Consider the following 6,859-nt stretch of genomic DNA (forward strand, 5'->3'; position numbering starts at 1 on the left):
AGACAAATGGTGACTTTCCCGCTTTACTGGTGGACCTTAGAGGCTCCTCAGTGCAATCTTTAAGGCACGAATGATCACCTGTAGAAGAAATTCAAGGTCCCTGCCGGGATTCAACCCCCAGCGACGAGGGGAAAATTGTTTGAAGTCAACGACCTTACCTACTCGATCATTTACGTACAACAACGTAATGCATTGTATTAATATTGTTAGAACACTTATCACAGTATACGTGTATAGTTTGCAAGTAATACTTCATTTTTATAGGCATATTACTTAAATACTGCAACATATTTTATAACAGATTCCTTCATTGTTGACACAATTATGTCAAACTTAATTTAATTTGGTTGTATATAATATTACCTTGGTTGGTAATTAGTTTGAGTTGAATGTACATGTATAACTAAATGTTTAGCACATAAAATTCTAAAAAGAAGACAGAAGTATTTATAGGCAACTTACACAACATTATTAGCATCACTCTTCAATGATGAAATATGACCTGCCTATAGTGAGTTGATTAGTGTTTAATGGAGATAAAATTTCATGTAAAGTTAGATTTTGATGTTTAAAACAAAACATATTTTACAGGATTCGCTTTCATTGTTATATCAATGTAATTATTTAGCTGTTTCATATTGCAATATATAGCAAAATATCAAATTTGTACCCGATAAGGAAAACACATGAAATACAAAACATATGCTTTCCTCCTTGTTTTGGTTTAAATTAGAAAAATGTAACGCCCAACGTGGGGCTCAAACCCACGACCCCGAGATTAAGAGTCTCGTGCTCTACCGACTGAGCTAGCCGGGCTGTTACTATTCTGTGACAATTAAATATGTCAAAAAATAATAACGTTACTAAAAACCTTGGTAAAAAGATATCTGGAAAAAGTGATCCCTCGGAAAATTACATGAAAATTGCAGACTCGGTTTGATTGAGTCAGTACATGGGAGATAATGAAAAAGTGCAACATCCCTCACGCACCCTAGCACCGGCTTTAAACTTAATTTATAAGATATGAAAGTTGGATGAGTTCAAGTGGGCTTCCATAATTACTCAGATATTGCCGACAAATGACGGACCTTTGAAGTCAAATAAGGAAGTAAGTATCCTGCTTTATCTTAATTGATTGCCTCTAACTATATATTCAAATAGGAGGATGTAACACATAATATTTGTCCGGTTATTACATTCATAATATTTAAATGCCTTTGATGGTGTCGTGTTTGTTGATGAGCTGTAATAAGTTGTAATGATGTTTGATAACTTTTTATAAAGCCAATGATCGCGATATAAGTCACCAGTGTTGCCTGTCTGAATGAAAACATATGTCTAAAATAAACTGTATTTCTTTTTTCCAATTTAAAATTTTCCAAGTTGAGAAGTGCTTAAATACCACCTTAATAAGTCCCGGAAAGGAAAAAACAAACAAGCAAACAGACAAATTCACAATCAAAATAGTTGATGCTCAAGATTATAAGTAGTCCAATGTTTTTCTGCCAACAAAATGTTGATTGCCGGAAGAAAAATATTTTAAAACTCAAAAAATCCAATGTTAATGTTTTAAATAATAACTCTAAGGACATGCCCGTCAATATCATATATCGGCTAAGTTTCATTTCTGTTAATATCTAACATCACAAGAAGTTTTATTTACTACATTTGTATATGTTTTCTTACTTATAATATGACAACTGCTCACTGTAAAATTACACCCATGTCATACCATAGTTCTTCCCGTATTGAGTAATAGCATTTTTAATTTTTGTAGGAGTTAATATTATGGGCTAGGCAACCAAAATTAAATGCTTAAAATTACCTGTTGAAGGTGTCATTTAACCAGATAATGCATGTCTGGCAAAATGTTTACTGGTGTAACACTTTTCATTGTTTAGAAGCTGGAATGTAGACAAAATAAAAGAAAACTGAAAAGCAAACAGGTTGATTAGTCTAGCTTCTGTTTTTACGATTTTTATATTGTTACTTTATTTTTGCCAATGTCTCTTGCCGAAAAGTATATACTCAATTATATCTTTAGCATTGTTATTCTTTGCATACATGTATACTCGATGGGTAAATAATAATATCGGATAGAACCAGCACAAATGATTAATGCAAAACGCGTATGAATAATTTGTCTACTTATCTGTGTCTTTATTTGAGCCGCGTCATAACAAAACCAACATAGTGAGTTTGCGACCAGCATGGATCTAGACCAGCCTGCGCATCCGCGCAGTCTGATCAGGATCCATGCTGTTCGCTATCAGTTGCTCTACTTGTAATAGAGTTGGTAAGCGAACAGCATGGATCCTGATCAGACTGCGCGTATGCTCAGGCTGGTCTGGATCCATGCTGGTCGCAAACCCATTATGTTGGTTTTGTCGTGACGCGGCTCATTTAACAAACATCAACATTTTAAAGTATAATTAAAATTTTATTATATTTTTTAATTTCCTCCGATAAGTCAATGGGTAAATCACAAAATTATATCTGTTCATTGTTTGAAGTAGCTAAATACCTTAATGTAATCAATCAGTATAAATCAAGTTTTTCTATTACCTTTTTTAATATAAATTTTATTATCAGTATAATAATGACAAACCTTAAACATTGAGTATTAATAACCTTCAAACTATCCTATGACTTAAAAGAGGACAATACTTAGAATCATATGAAAACATATCTTTATATGTATTATGTTCCAAACAGAATGAAGTATAGAAATGTTGACAGCCAGGCCTGACTTATGTAGAAATCTAAAATTACAATATCAGTTATAACTCATTGCACCGTTTTCAGTCTGATTTTATAGTTTAAGGTGCAAACTCATTTTCTTTTCGGTGCCTTTTCCTGCAGAGATCTTAACATCAAAATGTGAAAATTGTGTTATCTATTACTTAAGGATAATTTAACCGTAATCTGTAAATCATGACAAAAACTCTCGTTTAACTTATAAGATAATTATAATAACTTTATTTTTAGATGAATGTCTTAATTCGTATCATTTTTTATGTAACTTCACAACAAATTCAGATTTGATTAATTCTGTACATAAGGGATAATGAAAAAAATGCAACATCCCTCAATAAATATAAATAAATAAAATAAATAAATAAAAAAATAATTCTTATTCCGGTCTTTGTTAAAGATATATGAGCCGCGTCATAACAAAACCAACATAGTGAGTTTGCGACCAGCATGGATCTAGACCAGCCTGCGTATCCACGCAGTCTGATCAGGATCCATGCTGTTCGCATACAAACCCTATAACAAGTAGAGAAACTGATACCGAACAGCACGAATCCTGATCTGACTGCGCGGACGCGCAGGCTGGTCTGGATCCATGCTGGTCGCAAACCCATTATGTTGGTTTTGTCATGGCGCGGCTCATATATTCCTTTTAGTCTTTTGTGGTTTTTGAATTTATTATCAATTTCATTACTTGGCATCAATTCCACTTAGCATACGGTTCATAAAGATTTATTTTATTAGCAGTTTAAAACATGAAACACCTGTTGTGGTTACAGTAACGATAGGTTCTTTGTGTCAGTGTTACAATAATTTGCATACAAAAAGGTTAATTAAATCTTACCATCGGAAACCTTTTAGTTAATATTTATTTATTTTGCTTTAATTAAGATAAAATATTTATTTGTGTATTAAGAGTTACCTATGATAATTGACCACTTTTGACGATCAAAATGCAAACCCTTTTCGCTAAGATCAGTTTAATGATAAAGGTATCCCAAAATTTACCATTTAATAATCAATAATTTGATTAATTAATTAAATTGTTATACTAAAACAAAATTCTAAAAAACGGTCAATCTGAAAACATTGCAGTCTTGGTCTTATCATGGATGGGCAATGGTATATGTAATCTATTCCCCACGCTCCTGGCATCGAAATAAGCTGCATTCAATATCTATACAGAAAAAAACCCATCTGCAGTTATCTCGAAACAATGCTGTTGATGACTTGATATGAGTTAACTATATAACATTGAACAATTCGTGTACTTTGTTTTACTATTAAACACATTGTCGCCTCTTCAATCACAAAGCAGTTTTCCAATGTTGGCATTCTAAACCATTTGCAATAAACGTACAATGGTATTAACGACGTTCCAGTATGAGGCTTTAGCAAAACAAAACATCTTCCTCATTCATATCATCAGGCCATCATTCGGGAACCTTTTTTTGCATAAAAAGTAAAATAGTTTGTTCGGAAGTATAAAGAAATATCAATAATTTGAATGTCAAGGTCAAGTATAGTTTAACCTTTTAAAAAGGTATTGTCCAAATGGTAGTACTTTCTTAAGGGTATCGCCCAAAAGGTAAGCATGTCAAAATGTGAAGAGAATATACCTATCATCATCAAAAGTTATTTTGTTCCATTAAGGAGTGTAGGAATTGAACAGAGAATTGTATTTACATTTTATATAATAATATGACCATAATTGTGTAAATATGTGCCTGACATTGCGTAGACAAAATATTGCCTTTGCCTGCCCGCCCACCTACACACGAGCATGTCCGCAAGCCGATATTCACGAGTCTTATAATTTCAGAAGAAAATGGTGTTAAAACAAGTAAAGCAAGTTAAATTAGTCCAGCTTATGTTTATTTAATGCGCTTATTTTATATGATCATATTTATACAGAAGCATTATCAGATTTTATTCATTTGATAAATCATATATAGAAACGTCAGACTTCATCATGAAAATAGCATCAACCACCAGCGCAAATCTAATAAGCTTGTATGAATCATTCGTATTGTATACTGAACAAAGAAACCATAACATAATTTATATAGATTCTAATAACTGTATTCATTAACAGAACTGAAGCTTATTATATGCCTTTCCCTTTTATTGAAATTTCTTACATGCCTTTTTTATTGTACAGATATATTTTTATAATATAAAGAGTTTTGTGCATTTTTTATCTGATTGTCTAGTTTGATTATACATCATTTTATTAAATAATGTTGTTTTGATGCAGTATTTATATGAGCATGTCTTTTTTAGACAGTATATGATAGTTTTATTAAAAATCCAATCGAAGAAGTATTGAAAGTCTAAGGCTCTTACCACTATATCAACCATGACTATGATTTTATTCTCCATGATACTCCCAGACGAATCACTGTATAAAGACTATTTACATCTAAATAGAAAGGGTGAAAAAAACAGGTTTTTTTAGAAAAAAAATTAAACAAAAAAAAAAAAAAAAAAAAAAAAAAAAAAAAAAAACAAAAAAAAAAAAAAAAAAAAAAAAAAAAAAAAAAAAAAAAAAAAAAAAAAATTTTTAAAATTTTTAAAAAAAAAAAAAAAAAAGGGAAAAAAAAAAAAAAAAAAATTTTAAAAAAAAAAAAAATTTTTTCAAAAAAAAAAAAAAATTTTAAAAAAATTTTTAAAAAAATAAAAGAAAAAAAAAAAAAAAACCAAAATTTTTTTTTTTTTTTTAAAAAAAAAACAAAAAAAAAAAAAAAAAATAAACACACCCAAAAAAAAAAAAAAAAAAAAAAAAAAAAAAAAAAAAAAAAAAAAAAAAAAAAAAAAAAAAAAAAAATTAAAAAAAAAAAAAAAAAAAAAAAAAAAAAAAAAAAAAAAAAAAAAAAAAAAAAAAAAAAAAGGGGGAAAAAAAAATAAAAAAAAAAAAAAGAAACAAAAAAAAAAAAAAAAAAAATTTTTTGAAAAAAAAAAAAAAAAAAAAAAAAAAACGTTAGTAAAAATTAAAACCCCTTTTTTAAACAGTCCCAAAAAAAATTTGTTTTTTGAAATAAAATTTTTGGCCATTATTTGCTTTTTTTTTAAATTTACAAAAAATCAATTTTTCACCCATAATTTTTGCTTAAACGGGGAAAAAAAAAATGCCCCCCCTTTAGTGCAAGCAAAAGATAAAAAAAAAATTTTTGGAAATGACGGTTATAAAAACCTTTAAAAATTTAAAAAAATTTTTTTTTTTTTTTAACTAAATTTAATAAAAACTTTTTCAAAATCGGAATTTTTTTTAAATTTTTTTTTTTAAAAAAAAATATAATAAACTTATTCTATAATTTTTAAATATTCATAATTTAAATATTAAAAAAATGATTTTTTAAAAGGGAAAAAAAAATTTTTTTTTAATGAAAAAAAAAAAAAAAAAATTTTAATTTTTAAAATTGAAAATTTGGGGTTTTTAAAAATTTTTATTTTTTCCCCCAAAATTTATTATGAAGGAAGGGGGAAAAAAAATAAAAGGGGTATTTGGTCTTTATTTGGAAAAAAAATATGAGGGTTTTTTAAAAAAAAAAAAATGGTTTTCACCGTGGAAAAAAAAGTCCCATGATAAATCCTGTTGATAAAACCCTATAACAATAAGAAGTGCAAACAGCAAAAGACAGCTCCCGGGATAGCAGGGGGTCAAAAATTCGGTGGAAAACTATGGGGGTTTTGTGGGCCGGTAAAAATTTTTTGGGGATTCATGTGGTCAACCAAAAAAAAAATTTAGTTAAGTTTTTAAAAATTTTTAAAAATTTTTTTTAAATCAAACAAATGTTACAATTTTCAAAATTTTTTTTTTTTCAAAAACATTATCTATTCTTTTTTCAAATTCATTTTTAAATTTTAAAAAATGTTTTATAAATTGAAAATTCCAGGAAAATGAATTGGGGAAAAAGGGGGGGTAATTTTTTGGGGAAACCCAGTCTTTAAAATTTGATCCGGGGGCCCCTGGCCCAAAAAAAAATTTATTTGGGGGAAATTTTAAAAAATTATTTAAAATTATAGTAAAAAAATTTCAAAACGGAATTGGGGCCGGAATTTAAATTTTAAATTCTGAGGGAAAATTTTTTTTTAAAAGTTTATA

The 6,859-nt window shown here is 28.4% G+C and overlaps 1 non-coding gene across 1 annotated transcript; it reads right to left on the minus strand.

Annotated features, from left to right (window-relative positions):
- Positions 1-743: 743 nt before the first annotated feature.
- On the minus strand, positions 744-816 carry Trnak-cuu (transfer RNA lysine (anticodon CUU)). Its single transcript has one exon. It is a non-coding gene; the product is annotated as a tRNA-Lys (tRNA).
- Positions 817-6,859: the final 6,043 nt, after the last annotated feature.

The sequence above is a fragment of the Ruditapes philippinarum genome, unplaced genomic scaffold (genome assembly GCF_026571515.1).
Source record: "Ruditapes philippinarum isolate M1 unplaced genomic scaffold, ASM2657151v2 ctg1030_1_1_1_1, whole genome shotgun sequence".
Lineage (NCBI taxonomy): Eukaryota > Metazoa > Mollusca > Bivalvia > Venerida > Veneridae > Ruditapes > Ruditapes philippinarum.